At 40.6% G+C, this 19,367-nt stretch overlaps 1 protein-coding gene across 5 annotated transcripts in view; it reads left to right on the forward strand.

Moving 5' to 3' along the window:
- Positions 1–8,692: 8,692 nt before the first annotated feature.
- The window catches only part of NUCB2 (nucleobindin 2), a 46,375-nt gene continuing 35,700 nt past the window's right edge, over positions 8,693–19,367 (forward strand). For 2 of the 5 annotated variants that reach the window (XM_044258904.1, XM_044258909.1), the window contains exons 1-2: positions 8,718–8,846; positions 13,732–13,885. The gene's annotated coding sequence lies outside the window, so the exon portion shown is untranslated. Of the gene's footprint in view, positions 8,847–10,920; positions 11,070–13,731; positions 13,886–19,367 lie in introns of all 5 variants that reach the window. The other 3 variants (XM_044258905.1, XM_044258906.1, XM_044258908.1) reach the window with 3 other exon arrangements.

Raw genomic sequence — 19,367 nt, forward strand, 5'->3', positions numbered from 1 at the left:
TGATAAACCAAATATTGTCTATCCTTTCATATGATATCCTTCCATATAGATCTTATGATCTAGTGAGAGAGACAGAGAAAAATTACTAAGAAGTGTATGTATGTGAATATCTGTATATACAAATGAATTTGTGCATATATGTGCATACATACACATACACATACATATACACATACACACACATACTACCAGGGAGAAAATGGAAAAAAAGAGAGGGAAGATATTTTAGATTGGGTGTTTGGAGCAGATTTTCTGAGACAGTAGCCCTTGAGTGCTAATAGATAAGAAAGACCTAGTCATGCAAAATGTAGGGGAAATAGTGGTCTACTGAAGTGGGTACTGTTTGGGCAAAAGCCTTAACTGGGAATGGTTTCTAAGAACAAAGAAACCAGCATGGCTAGAGTATAGTGACTGAGAAGGTAGTGAGAAATGAGACTGAACAGAAAGACAGGATGTATCAGAAAGAGCCTTGACAGAGAATAAGGAGTTTGGATGAGAAGCCATTGTTTTCAAGCAGAGCGATGCTACACTTTATTTTATTTTTATTTTACTTTTTAAAAAAATTTGTTTCTTTTTTTTAAAATTGTATTTATTTATTTGACAGAGAGAGATCACAAATAGGCAGAGAGGCAGGCAGAGAGAGGCGGGGGAAGCAGGCTCCCTGCTGAGCAGAGAGCCCGAGGGTGGGCTCTATCCCAGGACCCTGAGATCATGACCTGAGCCAAAGGTGGAAACTTTAACCCACTGAGCCACCCAGGCGCCCCTATTTGTTTCTTTTAAAGAGAGAGAGCAGTGAGCAGGGGGTGAGGGGAGGGTGGAGGGAGAGCTGAGTGCAGAGACAGACATGGGGCCCAACCTCAAGACCTGAGCAGAAACCAAGAATCAGACAAGGACACTTAATTGCTTGCACCTAGAGCATTGCTATGTTTTAAAGTTCATCCCCAGCTGCTGTGTGGAGAATGGATTATAGGGGATCCGAGTGGGATCTAGTTTGAGGCTATTTGCAATATTCCAGTGAGGAATGATGATGACTTGGACAAGGCTTGTAGCAGGAGAGAGAAAGTCATGTATCCTAGAGGTAGAACCAACAGAATATGTTGATGGATTAGGTAGGTAGTGTGAAGGGAAACTAAGAATCAGGGGTGACTCATAGGGCTTTGGCTTGAGCAACTGGATGCATAGCTCTGGGAAGCAGATGTCAAGACAGAGCAAGGTACGCAAAAATCCCTAGCAGAAAGGGACTTTTATTTTTATTTATTTTATTTATTTGACAGAGAGAAAGATCACAAGTAGGCAGAGAGGCAGGGAATAACACTTCTGAAATGAAAAGAGGCAGAAGCAGAAATGTGAAGGGGGTGGTTGACAGCAGTGACAAACCTGACAGTCTCTGCCAGCCCAATGGGGACCTCCTGGGCAAAGATGTGAGTTAGTGGAGTTCTACACTGGTGTAGGCCCTTGTCCTACCACCTTGCTCATTCATTGCTAGAAGCCACCTGAAGAAGGGTGTAACTTTTTCTCTAAAAGCTGAGAGGGACCCTGAAGCAAGTAAGAGCTAGAGGCTGTCAGTTAACCACACTCCTCATAGCTGGGCAGCCAGTCCTTTCTTGAAGGGGGATATTAGCAGCATATCCCTGTGTCTCCCACAGGGAACAACAGGTGGGAAAAGGTCAAAAATTTAGTTTTAAACAAGAGAGGGATGAAGTTAGTTAATTATAACATTGAGTCATCAAATACTTATTGGGTTTCTGTAATAGGCCATTCAGATAGAAATACTATGCACAGAGGCACCTGGGTGGCTCAGTTGCTTAAGCATCTGCCTTCAGCTCAGGTCACAATTCCAGGACTCTGGGATAGAGCCCTGAGTCAGCCTCCCACTCAGCAGGGAGTCTGCTTCTCCCTCTGCCCCACCTCCCCACTCACGCTCTCTTTCTTTTTCTCAAATAAATAATAAAATCTAAAAAAATAAAAAATAAAAAAGAAAGGAAGGAAGAAAGGAAGGAAGGAAAGGGATACCATGCACACAGTTGCAGGCAGTCCAGATTTCAAAAGAGATGTTTGGGCTGGAGATATGGAGAACTAGTACACGTATGACTGGCTGGGATCATCCAATAAGACAAAATCATTTTTAACCCTGAGAGGTATCATTTTTCTGGAGACTGCCTGGAGGCAATTTGGGTTGTCATATTGGTGAGAGGGACAAGGAGGTAGGGTCCAGGGATATAAAACATCCTGAAATGCATGGGAAATCCTGCTCAGTGAAGAAGTGTTCAACACAAAAAGCCAATAGCGCCATTTTGGAAAAACTGGCTGTAGACAGAGAAGTGGTTCCAGAGCCAATCCCTGGGACATTCCAAATTTTAGAAGCTGTGTAATGGAGAAAAATGTCTCAAAGGAGACTGAAGAAGAATATCCAGAAAGGTAGAAAGAAAACCAGGTCAGAATGGTGTCAGATGCCTAGAGTGCAAAGTGCTTCAAGGAGAGAGAAGTTCGCAGCAAAGAATTCTGCTAATAGTTGAATAAGATGAGGACAGAAACTTGTTCATTCAGGTGAGCTTAATAAGAGCAATCTCAGAGGAGTGGAGGAGAAGGAAGCCAGACTGGCATAAGCTGAGAATAAAAGGGAGGGGAGCAGGTAGAGAAAGGAATTTTTAAAGGAATTTGCACGCATGATAACCTGAGGAACAAGTTATAGGGTGATTTGGAATCAAGGTAAGGGTTTTAGTTCAAATAGTTTATTATGAAAGTTTTTAAACAGAAAAATTGAACAAATTTCACTAAATTCTACAATAACAATATTACTCTATTTGTTTTATCACATCTTTTTATTTATATGTAGGAAAGGGATTTTTTAAAATTTATTTTATTTATTTGACAGAGAGAAAGATCACAAGCAGGCAGAGAGGCAGGCAGAGAGAGAGGGGGAAGCAGGCTTCCCGCTGAGCAGAGGACCCCACCCCCACCCCCACCACAATGCGGGACTCAATCCCAGGACCCCGGGATCACACCTGAGCCCAAGGCAGAGGCGTTTACCCACTGAGCCACCCAGGCGCCTCAGACTTATTTTTATCATGGAAAAATGAACTCCAATTCATTGAAGCCCCTGTAGTCAGGTTACGTCACTTTAGCTGAATATAGATACAGAATTTGAGGCAAGTACAGTGGCCATACCTTTTTTCTCCTGAACACCTCTTCCTGTTTTGATCCTGGTTACAGACTTTATTCCTAGGCCACAGGAATAAATACCTGATCTAAACAGAACTTGGATTCTTTCTGCTGAAAAATTTAAACTTAATTAGGAATACCCAAAGGCAGAAGGAAATAATCTATCATTCCTTCTAGAAAGAAGGCCCAAGATCTCTTGCCCCTGGGATTGTTTCCCTGCTTAGTCTGTCTACAAGTTATTCAATTATCCTCTCAAAAAATCCCCCTTTTCTTTCTTTCTTTTTTTTTTTTTTTAAGATTTTATTTATTTATTTGACAGACAAGAGATCATAAGTAGGCAGAGAGGCAGGCAGAGAGAGGAGGAAGCAGGCTCCCCGCTGAGCAGAGAGCCCAATGCGGTGCTCGATGCAGGGCTCAATGCGGGGCTCAATCCCAGGACCCTGAGATCACAACCTGAGCCAAAGGCAGAGGCTTAACCCACTGCGCCACCCAGGCGCTCCAAATCCCCCTTTTCTTAAAGTTAGCTAGAATTGGTTTCTGTTGCTTTAAACCAATGGTTCTCAACCAGGGAGATTTTGCCTCTTAATGAGTATCTGGCAATGTCTGTAGATATTTTCGGTTGACACAACTGAAGGTGGGTAATTTTCGCATCTAGGGTGTAGACACCATGGATGCTGGTAACATCTGTAATGCACAGGACAATCCTGAGATTGAGCCCCAGATCGGGCTCCCTCCTCAGTAGGAAGCCTGCTTTTCCCTCTCTCCACCCTCTCCCTTCCTCTCATGCTCTCTCTCTCTCACTCTCTCTCAAATAGATAAATAAAATATCTTAAAAAATTTAAGAAACAAAATAAAAAGCAAACTTATAGAACAAATTGGTGGTTGCCAGATTCAGGAGATGGGGAGTGGATGAAATAGGTGAAGGTGGTCAAAAGGTACATACTTCCAGTAGCCAAATAAATAAATCCTGGGGATGTAAAGTATAGCTTGGTGACCATAGTTTAAAAATCCTGTATTGCATTTTTGGAAGTTGCTATGAGACTAAAATTTTTTTTAAGGTTTATTTATTTTAGAGAGAGAGGGAGAGAGAGCATGCAGGCCTGATGGAAAGCTGTGGGGAGGGGGGAGAGGGAAAGGGAGAGAATCTCAAGCAGATTTCCTACTGAGTGAGGAGCTCCATCCTATTACCCAAAGTGGAATGTCCTGAGTGGAAATCAAGAGTCAGATGCTTAACTGACTGAGCCACCCAGCTGCTCCGCTAAGAGAATAAATCCTAAAAAAGTCTCATAATAAGAAAACAGATTTGGGGGTGCCTGGGTGGCTCAGTGGGTTAAGCCGCTGCCTTCGGCTCAGGTCATGATCTCAGGGTCTTGGGATCGAGTCCCACATCGGGCTCTCTGCTCAGCAGGGAGCCTGCTTCCTCCTCCCTCTCTCTCTGCCTGCCTCTCCATCTACTTGTGATTTCTCTCTGTCAAATAAATAAATAAAAAATCTTTAAAAAAAAAAAAAGAAAACAGCTTTGTAATTATGTGTGAGATGGATGTTAACTAGACTTATTGTGGTGATCATTTCACAATATATACATAGTGAATACATAATTTTGAAACATTATGTTGTACACCTGAAACTCATATGTTATTTGTCAATTATACTTTAATAAAGAACAAAAGGGAAAAAACCCCTGATGAAATCAAGTTGATCTAGAGATAACTCACATCCCCTAGAGCTTGTTAGAAATGCAAAATCTTGGGGCGCCTGGGTGGCTCAGTGGATTAAAGCCTCTGCCTTCAGCTCAGGTCATGATCCCAGGGTCCTGGTATCGAGCCTCACATCTGGCTCTCTGCTCTGTGGGGAGCCTGCTTCCTCCTCTCTCTCTGCCTGCCTCTCTGCCTACTTGTGATCTCTTGGTCTGTCCAATAAAGAAATGCAGAATCTTGGGTCTTATTGTAGATTTACTGAATATGAATATGCATTTTAAGAAAATCTGCATACACATTTAGGTCTGAGAAGCAGTGGGTTAGAGGATTTGATGAAGGTGAAAGTTTTTGCACTGGGGATGATGAAAAGATGCTTCTGGCAGAATTTTCTAAATCAGAGGTTAGCAAAAAAAAAAAAAAAAAAAGAAAATTTTTTTTGTGTAAAGAGCTGGGTAGTAAATATTTTTAGCTTTGAGGGCCAGTCTCTGTTACAACCACTGAACCTGGCCATTGTAGTACAACAGCAACCAGGGACAATATATAAACAAATGAGTTTGACTGTTGAGTACGGCAATGTTCCAATAAAATTATTTGCAAAATAATTGCAAATTATTTGGTTGGTTTGATTTGGTTGGTTGATTTGGTCCAAGGGCCATAGTTTGCTGACCCCCGATCTAGACCTTAGTGAAATGAGTAAGTCTTTGCTCCCATGTGGAGTGTACTGTTCAGTTTTCCTGTTCTGATTACTTACTGTCTCTTGTCAGTATATACTCCTGCCTCCCTCTCTCCTCTTTTGAAGACAACGAAGAACTTGGCCAGTTGATGTTCTGTGAGATCCTAGAAGTGAGAAAGGGGAGAACTGAGGTATTAGGAAGCCGTAATTTCCTTGATATCATTTTTTCTTTCTGTCTAAAGTATCAAGAGATGTACTATGGACAAGCTTCACATCAGCTGTTTCTTTGGAGTTGTTTCCTTTTTATTTTCTTGGCTTCTAGTAAACTCATTTTGAACTTCTCTGAGCCAAGGGAAATCAAGAAAAGATATTTTATGCTTGCATAGACCGTGTTGAGCAATAGCCCCTTGATGGCAGTGGCAGTGGTAATCAGAAAGAGATTCCAAGGTAACAGGCTGATGGCTGGGGGTAGTGGAGGGGAAGAGAAATCATATCTATTGAGCATCTCTTCCCTAATGCTTTACATCATTTGAATCCCTACAGTAAGTCCAGTATTATGACCCCAGGATACAGATGGAGAAACTGAAAGCAATATTTTATCAAACATTAATATAGCAATTACTGTATGCCACGTACCGCTCTGTTTTACAAATATAAACTCTTTTAATCCTCAGAACTCTATGAGGGGAAATATTCTTGCCTCCATGTTAGAAATGAGGGAAACTACGCTATGGAGACAGGTTAAATAACTTGCTAGAGGAAACTCAGTTAATAAAGTAGAACTGGGTTTTCAATCCAGAGAGAATGGGATCTTGTTCTGACTCCAAAACCTTGTTTTCTTCCCTTGTACAATGTAATAATAGTATGTTCTCCAGTCCTCCTCCCCATCAGATTTTCCATCAATGCTAGCCCCCCACTCCAAGTGTGGGGTTACCTATTAAGTAACATTTCCTTATTAGTCCCTCAGATCATAGCATGTTTCCAGGGGTCATTATCAACAAAATTTTTCTCTACCACAAAACAATCTTTATTAGTATAAGATGCTGTTCAGCCTGCTTTATATGAGCATGACACTCTGAAATATTTTTCTTAGCAATTTCTCCTAACCCTGGATCTTGCTGTTTAATTTTCATTTGTCCTGTCTTCCTTGTCTTCTCTTTTTTGTTCATGCCAGAATATTGCTGAGAATAATGCTGACATCTCAGTCACCACGCTAGTGTACATTATTTTCCTCTTATTTTATTATTGGATTAATCCAATTTTCTTATTCTCCATTATTTACCTCCATTGGATTACCATAAGTAATCTAGATACATTATTACCAGATCTTTCAGAATGTCCCCTTAAAGGTTCTATCCCAAATCTTAGTGCCTGTATCAGGCACTATGTGTTTGGCCCTCTGGTGGATAATGGGTAATAAAAATGTGGATGATGGGGATGCCTGGGTGGCTCAATTGGTTAAGCATCTGCTTTTGGCTTACGTCATGATCCCAGATCCTGGGATCCAGTGCTGGATTCCACATCTGGCTCTTCCTCAGTAGGAAGCCTGCTTCTCCCTCTGCCTGCCAACACCCCCCACCCCCGGCTTGTGCTCTCTCTCTCTGACATATAAATAAATAAAATCTTTTTAAAAAATGTGGAAGATGTATTTACGGTTTAGTGATTTCCACTAAATGTGGTATCGTCTCCTGATCTGACACTAATATTGATTACTAATGATACATAACCAATATACAATATTTCCCTATGTTTTTCAAATTGAAATTCAGTGCTCCTACACCATCACCTCTTGAATATTCTTTCTTACTCTAGTGCCTTGCTCTTCAAGCTGTCCATCGGAGCAGAACATGACTATTTTCCTTACCTCTGGCTCTGCTATTAAACTTTCATTAGAGGCAGAATCACAACATTCTAAGACTTTGATGATGATAGGGGAGATAGTTTAAGATTTTGATTTTAAAAAAGTGCAAAAATGTTTCTAACTGAACCTTAAAAAGGTTTGAGGCACTGTTCTAAGTATGTCCATGAGAAGTCCATAAGAGCAAAGTTTGCTGGTCTTGCAGTCCAAAGACTTGAATTATAGTCCTAGCTCAGCCACTAAGGCAAGGATGGCTAACATTTATTGAGCACTTAGTGTGTGCCAGTCACTTTTCTACTAATCATTGCACTGTGAGGAGGAGGGTACAAGTATTACCCCTTTTTACAGAAAAGGAAACTGAGACACAAAGCTCTTAAGTAACTTGGAGTTGGTATGGTAAACTGAATCCGGTTTTGCAACATAGGCAGTCTGGCTCCAAACTGGTGCAGTTAGTTCCTACCCGCCTTTACTCCCTGGTAAGTAGAATCAGCCATGATTAACATACATGCAGCAGGTTCAGCACTGGTTTTCTGCAGTTCTGCTCATTTAATCTCCACGAACAACTCTTGATACCGTTTTTTACAAGCTAGGAAACTAAGGCCCAGAGCGGTAACTATTATTTGGCAAACATGCTTGGAGATCAGCCTCGAGGCTCCAAAATCTTCTCCAACCCTCGAACCACGTAGCTCTTTGAGCCTGTTTTCCCACCTTTAAAGTGAGGGGAAGTGGAGTAATGCATCAGCTCTACGAGGGAAGGCTGTAGAGAGGTATGTGCGCACAAAGGTGAGCGAGAAGGGGTGGTAAAAAGCAATCAAGCTCGGGGGCCGAGGGCCCAGCATGCATAATCGGGGCTGGTGAGTGTGCGGATACGAGAAAGATTCCCGCCAAGGAGGAGGCCAGGGAAGGGGGAGTGGGTGTCGCCCCGAGCGAGGCCTTTAGGCGAAAATGGGGCCTGACAGCCTGTCTCTGCCGGGTCCAGCGCTGCCGGCGCTTCCAGCGGCCAAAGGGGAGGGGATCCTTGGGGCTTTGTCGCGATGCCGGGACAGCACCTCACCCGCCCAAATCCTGCTTCGCAAGATTCTCCTTGAAAGCTAGAGAAGGAAGGGGCGCGGCTTCCCCGCCAGCGTCGCAGAGCGCCACGTCCCTCTTGGCTTAAGCTCCCCAGGTTCCTCCGCGTTCCTCTTCCACGCCATCCGCCTCTCACCCCGCGGGGGCGCGGCCTCGTCTCCGCCCCTGCCAATCGGGAACGTCCGTGGCCCCAATCGGACCAATCAGAGGCTTCCAGGAGGGGCGGGGGCTGTCGCCAAGGCAGCGAAGAGGCGGGAGCGTGCGGTCAGCGGAGGTACAGAGAAAAACCGCGGACTGGGGGCCGGAGGGACAGGTTTGTGTGTTGTGTGCATTCAGCAGGCGGAGCCTCCCGCGCCGAGACCCGGCTGCGTAAGGCCGGAGGCCGGAGGTGGGTGCGGATCAGCGCGGCGGGAGGCTGGAGCGGGTGCTGAGAGAGGGCTCAGGGCTTCGGCTGCCCTACCCTGCCGTGAGAATGGGAGGGGGGGCAACCGCACAGTGGGCGGCACCGGCGAGGGGTGCTTCCAGTTGCAGCCCGAGGCGTGGGTCCCTTTTCCCACTCCACGCGCCTCAGGGCACCCAAGCTTTCTTTGGGGTAGATGAAGGTGGTAGGCTCATGGCGGGAGCAGGCGTGGGTGAGTGCAGGACCGAGAGCCCTTCAGGGTCCAGCCTCGCCTTGGCAGGTCGCTGGGCGAGGGAGGCGCCCCCTAAGAAGGGGGGTGTACTCACCAGTGCCCTGCAGATGCACATCGCCCCTGGCGCGGTCAAGCGAAACTAGGCCGGCCAACCCTGCTCTTCTGCCTGTCTGTTAACCCCGCAAACCTTGACACTTAAGAGAAAGTTCGTGTCAGCTGTGGTATTGTTTTCCCTGAAGTGAGAAATCGCTGTAAGATGAGCTCTTTCTGTTTCGGAGGTAGTACTTCCACTTCCTTGTTGCACTTACTAAATGGTAACTCTGTGAATAAATGTATTATTGTTGTGGTCGGTGCTGGCAAGGGGTCTTGGTTGGCAATTATTTTACAATATCCAGATTTTTTTTTTTTTTAAAGATTTTATTTGTTTGTCAGAGAGCCCAAGCAGGGGAAGCAGAAGGCAGAGGAAGAGGGAAAAGCAGGCTCCCCGCTGAGCAGAGAGCTGGACACAGGGACATAGGGCTCCATCCTGGGACTCTGGGATCGTGACCTGAGCAGAAGGCAGTCGCTTAACGGACTGAGCGACCCAGGCGTCCCACAATATCCAGATGTTTTATAATAGCGAGACAGAGACAGGAGCAGGGAGAGAGGGAGAGAAAGAGGGAGGGAGAAAATATGAACATGACCCTTGAATCATTATTCTGAATTCTGGGAGATGGAACCTCTTGAGTTTCTTAGAGTGTCCACTAAACTCTTAAATTGGATAATGTACCGTACACAATTGAATAAGTAAGTGCTCCCATCTAAGCCTTTTATTGAGGGTATTAAATCCATGGATGAATACGAACATCAAACCACCTATTATTATCTTGGCTAAACAGGGGGGAAGGGGAAAGAAGGAGGATAAAAGAAAATATTTCTTTTTTTTTTTTTTTTAAGATTTTATTTGTTTATTTGAGAGAGAGAGTGAGGAGGAGTAGGGGTGGGTAGGTAGAGGGAGGGGGAGAAACAGGCTCTCCCCTGAGCAGGGATCGCCATGTGGGAATGGATCCCAGGACACTGGGATCATGACCTTAGCTGAAGGCATCTGCTTAACCAACTGAGCCACCCAGGTACCCCTAAATGCAAATATTTCTGATAGTCAATTCTGTCTGAAGGAGATTCTGGACTTTCTCTAAAGAATTGGAAAAAAAAAAGTGCTGAGACAGTTGCTTTAAGGAATTTATTAAAAGTACTATGGTTAAAAAATAGCATGGTTAATAGATTTGGATCTGATATGCAAATATTTCTGATAGTTTTGTTTGAAGGAGATTCCGGACTTGTCCTGTAAGAATTGAAAGAATTGAGGAGACATTTGCTTTAAGGAATTTGTTAAAAATAGTATGACTAGAGGTATAATAGATCTGGATCCTATAACCTGTAGCTCCTTTCATGATTTATTTAAATTTTTGTTTCTTACGGCCTTCGCTGGTGAATTCTGTTGAATAGTCAGGCAATATCCAGATTCTTGCATCTTGTCCCTTATAGAAATTACCTCAGGATTCAACTTCGTTGAAGCTGAATGCGGGTTCTTGTTTCATAAAACTCGACCAGCAAGTTCAACAAATGCTGAACAAACAAATGTCTCAACAAATGTTCCTCAGTAAATAGGGCCCCAAAATTTTAAAAATGGATATTTAGATTGAGAAATCAATAATAGTATTACTCTTGTGATTGGGGTAGACATGGAAACTACTGTTTCTCATCTAGTTCTCTAAACTTTCCATGATTCGGTCTTTCTAGTGAAAAATTCATTTCTGCCTCCTGGTCGTTACTAGTGCTGTTCTCTTCCAGCAATCTTAATATACCCACCTTGCCATGGCCGAAGTCCCTGCTCTGTTCACCTTAATCTGCTGATCGGTACTTACTGTTCAACTTTTGCCAAACTGGTCTGTGCCCTGTAAATACCTGTTGAAATGAAATGCACAATGAAAACAATGAAGGTACCTTTCAAACCTCTAGTTGTTCATCATGGTTGCTAATATAGACTACAGTAACATGGTCAGTACCAGTGTCTTTTTGTTTGGAGTTATGTTGTGTATCTCTATAGATAAATCCAATTAATTTTTTTATTTAGAATAACATTTAAGTTGCTTTCCACTTTCTAAGGCCTTTTTGATGAATGAGCAAAATACGCTTTTAAGTATTGGGTAGCTGGAGGAATCAAGTATAGGATTTTAAAGTGCATTTAAAGTAATCCTTAAGTAGATAAACTTTTAAGTATTGTGAGTAATTGAGTTGAATGTATTTGGGATGATAGATGATTAACTTTTTCTAAATATCTGAAGGTCTGGAAAGGAGAAATTTGTTGTTTTTATGTTGGATATGTGCAATTAGCTTATAGACTTAAAAAACAGGCTCCTAACATTTCAAATGACTTATTTAAGGAAAAAAGCTCAATCACTCATTGATTTTCAATCCAAAGTTAAAAAAAAAAACATGAAATGTGAAAATTATTCTTGATTAGAATTTGATGGCCAGATTCCAATCCTGTCTCTGTCAAATAGTTTTGGCCACGTCAGTTAGCTTCCTTATGCTTTATAACCTTTTGTAAAAGTTGGGTCTGAACCAAACCTTACCTCTGAGATAATTTCTGGTCCCAGAATTCTGTGGAAATTGAGATAGCAGTTGCATGCTTTTGTTTTTGACAGAGCTTTTTAAATTTTTTTTTCAAATTTTTTTTTAATTTGGCAGAGCTTTTTGGCATATTGTGTTTTAGTTATCCAAAGTACAGTATATATGCATAATGGAGACATTGTAATTTTACTAAATTTGTTTATTGAGTGATACAGATGAGAAACAGTATCTGCTTTATTAAGTAAGCCTATTACCAAGGATACTGTAACCAAATAAGATTGGAGGGGAGGCAATATGATGGTGTCCTTTTCTACAGATATGAGCCTCAGAGACAGTAATATCTATACTAATGTCTTGATACATGGAAGGGTTGGAGTCCAGCTAAGCTGGTTATACATTTAATGCTTTTATTTTGAATCTCGCTTTCCTGTGGATCCTTATTTAAATTTTTTTTTTTTAATTAAGTGATCTCTGTGGTCTAGGTGGGGCTCGAACTCGCAACCCCAAGATAAAGAGTTGCATGCTCTACCGACCAAGCCAGCCAGGCACCCCAGTATCTATACTAATGTCTCAATACTCAGAAGGGTTGGAGTCCTGCTCAGCTGGTCATACATCTAACACTTTACTTTAAATCTTGCTTTCCTGTGGATTCTCATTTTTAAAGGGAAAAATGGAGTTGGGTATCAGGGTTCTGGTCTCTCTCATCACTGCTGCCATTGAGAAACTCAGAAGCCATTTATTTTTCTCCACCTCACTCCCTTTCCCTGTTAGAATTAAGACATTGACAGCAAGAGGAAGCAACCAAGGTTTCCTGGCTAAGGGCAGTGCCTTGGAGAGAGAAACCTGGGACTCTTGTTTTAATCCCAGGGAGGAAGAGATTGTATTCCTCTTTTGTTGGTTGTATTCTTTTCATTGGCCCGCAGCTGCATCAGGACTTTGGCTATGGCAATGCTCAGGGGAGAGCTCTAATGTAGCCTTTCCAAAAATGACATTTAAAGGTTGTATGTCAAACTGGTATATTGCTTTTTAGGTTCTATAACTGTGTGTTTACAGAACAGATTTTTATTACTTTATATAGCTGTTTCATTTCAAGACATGAAGGGCTTTAATATTTACTGAGCATTTATGATTGCCATGCACTGTGCTAATTACCATATATTCATTCTTACTTTCAGCCAATCAAAAACTTAGGAAGAAGTATTAGTTCAGTTTATAGGTAGGAAAATTGAGAACCAGAAAGGCAAACAGCTTGCCAGTAAATGGGAGTGATAAGGATTCAATCTGTTGTTTATTTTTGACTATGCTATGTTAATAAAAGTCAACATGCCTTTTTGACATACAATGTGTATGATCACTCTCCTGCTTAGATTATTTTATATTTAATATACCATAAAAAGAAATATATGTGTTCTTAAAATCAGAAGATATTTTATTTGCTTATTTTCTTTGTAAACTGCTTAGAAATAATTCCTTTTGTTCACCAGTGAGTTTGCACATGAGCCAACTGCCTTGTATTTGACAATTGGATTTCAAAAAAGAAAATCTGAGCTATTTTGCTTTATTACTGATCTCTGTGACAGAGACTTGGGCCAAGATTAATTTTTTAAAGTGATGGTAAGAGTAAAGAAAGATTCTAGATAAGGATTTTAAGAGAAATTTCAATTAAGGATCTAATGAGAAAACTTACCCTATATCTGAAGTCTCGTTGCTGAGGAAAATAAGCTTTTAGTCTGAATTCTTATTCACAAGGGGAGTTATACAGTAAAGCCAGCATCATAACCCAAAATCTTTGTTTATTGTGGTCTTTGATTCTGTTTAATATTTCTCTCTTCCCTCTCCACTGGATTTTGATATAATTTAGTCTCCTTCCACATAATAAAAATTTGGTACTTTTACTATTTACAGGATGTGACATATATATATATATATATATATATATATATATTATCATATGCTGTTACCACTATAATAAAGCCAAAATTTATGTTTATATTAATCTGTTTTTATCTCATTTTTTTTAATATTTAGAACTTGCTGAGTCAGATTTTAGTGAAAAAGCATTGACCTAGGAGTCAAGACCCACCTCTTCACTAATCTGATATTGTGCAAGTCATCTTACTTTTCTGCATCTCAGTTGCCTGATCTGTAAAAAAGGAGATAAAAATTCTTTACCTATCTGAAGGTAAGTGATCAGTTAAGAAAGCAAAAAATAAATACAGATGTAATGGTGGCTTAAACATACAATGTTTATTTTCTTATGTAAAATAATTCTTTTTTTTAAAGATTTATTTATTTGATAATGAGAGAGAAAGTGGGGAAGAGAGGGTGATGGGCAGAAGGGGAAGCAGACTCCCCACTGAGCAGGGAGCCCACCGTGGGGCTCAGTCCTGGGACTCTAGGATCACAACCTGAGCTGAAGGCAGAGGCTTGACCAACTAAGCCACCCAGGTGTCCCTCATGTAAAATAATTCTTGAATTATGTTGTCTGGGTCAGGTATAGTAGCTTCATAAAGTTATCAGGGACCTAAATTTTTCCCAGTTCTTTGATCTGCCATCTTTAAGGTTTGGCACTGGTCCTTGTAGTCCAAGACAGCTGCCAGAATTCTAATCATCACAGCCAGGTTCCAGGCAGGAAGGCAAAGACAAAGATGCTTCCTTTTCCTTTAAAGAGACTTCCCAAACCAAAACTCAGATTACCAGGGAACTAGGGAAATGTAGCTGGACGCTGAGCTACCCTGAATAAAACTGGGCTTTTGTTACTGAGGAGGAATGGAAGATCTGGATATTGACAGCCAAATAGGAGTCTCTGCCATACTCTTTTTCATCTCTGAGATCTGTAAGCTATGATAGCCCCTCATAGAAACTTCGGTAATTGCCACAGAAGAGCTTTGTCTTCAAAATGAATAACTTTAATAAATTGTGTTTCTTTTTTTACTTTTATCCTGTGATTCAGTATAGAAGCTTTCCTGTCTTATTGAAAATTTGTTCTGGTTATTACTTTTATTTTTATTATTGAAATATAACTGAAAATTTTATTAGTTGTAAGTATATAATGTATCGATTGATCAGTTGTACACATTACCAGTGCTCATTCCAATAAGTGTACTTACTGTCTATCACCATACAAAGTTATTACACTGTTACTGACTATATTCCCTGTGCTACAATTTTCATCACTATGACTATTTATTTTACAACTAGAAGTTTGTATCTCCTAATTTCTTTCACCTATTTTACCCATCCTTCCACTTCCATTCCATTTGGCAACCACTAGTTTGTTCTCTGGGTTTATGGATCTGTTTTTGTTTGTGTTTTAGATTCCACATATAAGTGGAATCGTACAGGATATGACTTTCTTCACCTGATTTATTTCACTTAGCATAATACCTTTTAGGTATATCCATGTTGTTGGAAATAACAAGATTTTGTTCTTTTTTATGGCTGAGTAATATTCCAGGATATATACCACATTTCCTTTATCCATTCACCTATTAATGGACACTGAGGGTGTCTTCACTGTTGTAAGTAATGCTGCAATAAACAGGGGTGCATATATTTTTTCAGATTAGTGTTTTTATTTTCTTTGAGTAAACACCCAGCAATGGAAGTACTGGGTCATGTGGTATTTCATTTTTAATTTTTTAAATTTAATATTTTGAAGAAACGTCATACTGTTTTTCTAGCGATTGTACCAATTTACATTCCCACCAACAGTGCACAAGAGATCCATTTTCTCTACATTTTGGTCAGCACTTGTTGTTTCTTAACTTACTGATACTAGCTATTCTGACAGGTGTGAGGTGATATCTCAGTATGGTTTTGATTTGTATTTCCCTGGTGATGAATGATGTTGAGCATCTTTTCAGTTGTCTGTTGGCCATCTGTCTGTCTTCTTTGGAAAAACATCTGTTCAAGTCCTGTGCCCTTTTTAAAATCAGATTTGTTTTTTGTTTTTTTACTCTCAAGTTTTATGAGTTCTTTATATATTTTGGTATTAACTTCTTATTAGATACATGATTTGCAAATATCTTCTTCCATTCAGTAGATTGCCTTTTTATTTTGTTGACAGATTACTTTATTGTGCAAAACCTTTTTAATTTGATGTACTACAAATAATTTACTTTTGCTTTTGTTTCCCTTGACAAAGGAGACATATCTAGAAAAATATTGCTATGGGTGATGTCAAAGAGAAGTGTGCCTGTTTTTTTTTTTTCCCTAGGAATTTTTATGGTTTTAGATTTCCCATATGGATCTTTAATCCATTTTGAATTTATTTTGTCTGTGCCATAAGAAAATGTTCTAGTTTCATTCATTTGCATGTAGCTGTCCAGTTTTGCCAAAGCCATGAGGAGACTATCTTTTCCCCTATTGTATATTCATGTCTCCTTTGTAGCAGATTAGGTTGGTTTTTTTTTTTTTTTGGTTTGTTTGTTTTTTTGTTTGTTTTTGTTTGTTTGTTTTTTTAAGAGGGAGAGAGAGTGTGTCTGTGTGTGCAAGTAGGGGTTAGGCGCAGAGAGAGAGAATCTTTTTTTAAAATATTTATTTATTTATTTGAAAAAGAGAGAGAGAGAGTGTGCATGCATGTAAGCAGGGGAGGAGAAGAAAGAGAAGAGAGAGAGAGAGAGAGAGAGATCTCAAGCAGATTCCCCACCAAGTGGGGAGTCGATTCAGGGCTTGATCTTAAAACCCTGAGATCATGTCCTGAGCCTAAACTCAGAGTCGGCTTCTCAACCGCCTGAACCACACAGGCACCCCAGGGAGAGAGAGAATCTTAAGCAGCCTCCACACTCAGCACAAGCCTGACCCAAGGTTCAGTCTCACAACCCTGAGATCATGACCTGAGCCAAATCAAGAGTTAGACACTTAATTGACTGAGCCCCCAGACACCCCTGTTGTAGGTTAATTGACTGTATAAGCATGGGCTTATTTCTGGGCTCTGTATTCTTTTTTTTTTTTCTTTTTTTAAAAGATTTTATTTGTTTGAGAGAGAGAGAGAGGCAGCATGAAGAGCAGGAAGGGGCAGAGGGAGAGGGAGAAGCAAACTCCCTGCTGAGCAGGGAGCCCAATGAGGGGCTTGATCCCAGGACCGTGAGATAATTACCTGAGTTGAAGGCACATGCTTAACTAACTGAGCTACCCAGGCACCCCTGGGCTCTGTATTCTGTTCTATTGAGCTCTGTGTCTGTTTTTGTGCCAATACCATACTGTTTTGATTACTATAGCTTTGTACTATAATGTAAAAATCTGGGATTGTGATACTTCCAGTTTTGTTCAAGATTTCTTTGGTGAGTGCCTGGGTGGCTCAGTTGGTTAAACATCTGACTCTTGATTTCAGCTCAAGTCATGATCTCAGTGCCCTGTGATCAGCCCTGCATGAGGCTCTGCACTCAGTGTGGAGACTGCTTGGGATTCTCCCTCTCCTTCTACCCTTCTTCCTGCTTTTGCTCCTTCTCTCTTTCTCAAATTAAAAAAACACAATGATCGCTTTGGCTATTCAGGGTCTTTTTTAGGTTTATACAAATTTATTTTTTTAAGATTTTATTTATTTATTTGACAGACAGAAATCACAAGTAGGCAGAGAGGCAGGCAGAGAGAGGTGGGGAGGCAGGCTCCCTGCCGAGCAGAGAGCCCGATGCCATGCGATGCAGGGCTCGATCCCAGGACCCTGGAATCAAGACCTGAGCTGGAGGCAGAGGCCCTAACCCACTGAGCCACCCAGGCGCCCCATGGGTTTATACAAATTTTAACATTATGTTCCAGTTTTGTGAAAAGTACTATTGGTATTTTATTTTATTTATTTATTTTTTAAGATTTTATTTATTTATTTGACAGGCAGAGATTACAAGTAGGCAGAGAGGCAGGCAGAGAGAGGAGGAAGCAGGCTCCCTGCTGAGCAGAGAGCCCAATGTGGGGCTCAATCCCAGGACCCTGGGATCACGACCCGAGCCGAAGGCAGAGGCCTCAACCCACTGAGCCACCCAGGCGCCTCTACTATTGGTATTTTAATATGGATTGCATTGAATCTGTAAATTGCTTTGAATAGTATGGACATTTTAACAATATTAATTCTTCCAATCCATAAGCATGGTATATCTTTTCATTTGTGTTGTCTTCAGTTTCCTTTATCGATATCTTCTTACAGTTTTCAGAGTTCCAGTTTACCTGCTTAGTTAAATATATTTCTAGGTATTTTATTCTTTTTAATACAGCTGTAATTTTTTAAAAATTTCTCTCTCTGCTACTTTATTCTTAGTGTATGGAAACAACAGATTCCTGTATATTAATTTTGTATCCTGCAGCTTTACTAAATCCATTAATTAGTTATACTAGTTTTTTGGTGGAGTCTTTAAAGTTTTCTATGTATAGTGCCATGTTACCTGCAAATAGAGAGTTTTACTTCTTCTTTACCAATTTGGATGTCTTTGTTTCTTTTTTTGTCTGATTGCTATGCTTAGGACTTCTACTACTTTGTTGACTAAAAGTAGCAAGAGTGAACATCCTTTGTCTTGTTCCTGATCTTAGAGGAAAAGCTTTCAGTTTTTCACCATTGAGTATGATGTTAGCTGAGGCTTGTTATATATGGCCTTTATTATATTGAGGTATATTCCCCCTAAACCCATTGAGATTTTTTTATCATGAATGGATGTTGAATTTTGTCAAATGCTTGTTTTTTTTTTGTATCTATTGAGATGATTGTATGGTTTTTATCCTTCATTTTTTCTTAATATGGTATATTGTGTTGATTGATTTGCATATATTAAACCATCCTTGTATCCCTGGAATAAACCCCATTTGGTAGTGGCGAATGATCCTTTAAATGTATGGTTGAATTTGATTTGCTAATATTTGTTGAGAATTTTTGCATCTATGTTCATTAGGAATATTGGTCTGTAGTTTTCTTTTTTTGGAGTATGTTTGTCTGGCTTTGGTATCAGGGTAATGCTAGTCTAATAGAATGAATTTCAAAGTTTTCCTTTCTCTTTTATTTTATTTTTTTTACTTGTTACTTTTTTTAAAAAAAAGATTTATTTATTTACTTTAGAGAAAGAGAACAGTGGGCGGGGGGAGAGGGATAGAGAGAATCTGAAGCAGACTCCCCACTGAGTGCAGAGCCCAACATGGGGCTTAACTCACAACCCTGAAATCAAGAGTTGGACGCTTGACCAACTGAACCACCGAGGCCCCTGCTTCCTCTTCTATTTTTTAAGAATAGGTATTAACTCTTTTTAAATGTTTGTTGAATTTATCTGTGAAACTTTCTGATCCTGGACTTTTTTTTGTTGGGAATTCTTTGATTCAACTTCTAGTTCTAGTTACTAATAATCGGTCTGTTCAGGTTTTTTTTTTTAAAGATTCGTTTATTTGAGAGAGAGAGAGAGAAAGTGTGCGTGTGTGTGTGTGTGTGTGTGTGTGTGTGTGTATGCATGAGTGGGAGAAGGGGCAGAGGGAAATGGAGAGAATCCCCCTGTTGAGCATGGAGCCCAATGTGGGGATCCATCCTAGGCCCCTGAGATCAGACCTGAGTCAAAATCAAGAGTTGAATGCTTACCTGACTGAGCCACCCAGGCACCCTGGTCTGTTCAGATTTTTTATTGCTTCCTGATTCAGTTTTGGAAGACTATGTTTCTAGGACTTTATCCATTTCTTCTAGGTTGTCCAGTTTG

This window comes from Neovison vison, chromosome 7 (assembly GCF_020171115.1).
Source record: "Neovison vison isolate M4711 chromosome 7, ASM_NN_V1, whole genome shotgun sequence".
Classification (NCBI taxonomy): domain Eukaryota; kingdom Metazoa; phylum Chordata; class Mammalia; order Carnivora; family Mustelidae; genus Neogale; species Neogale vison.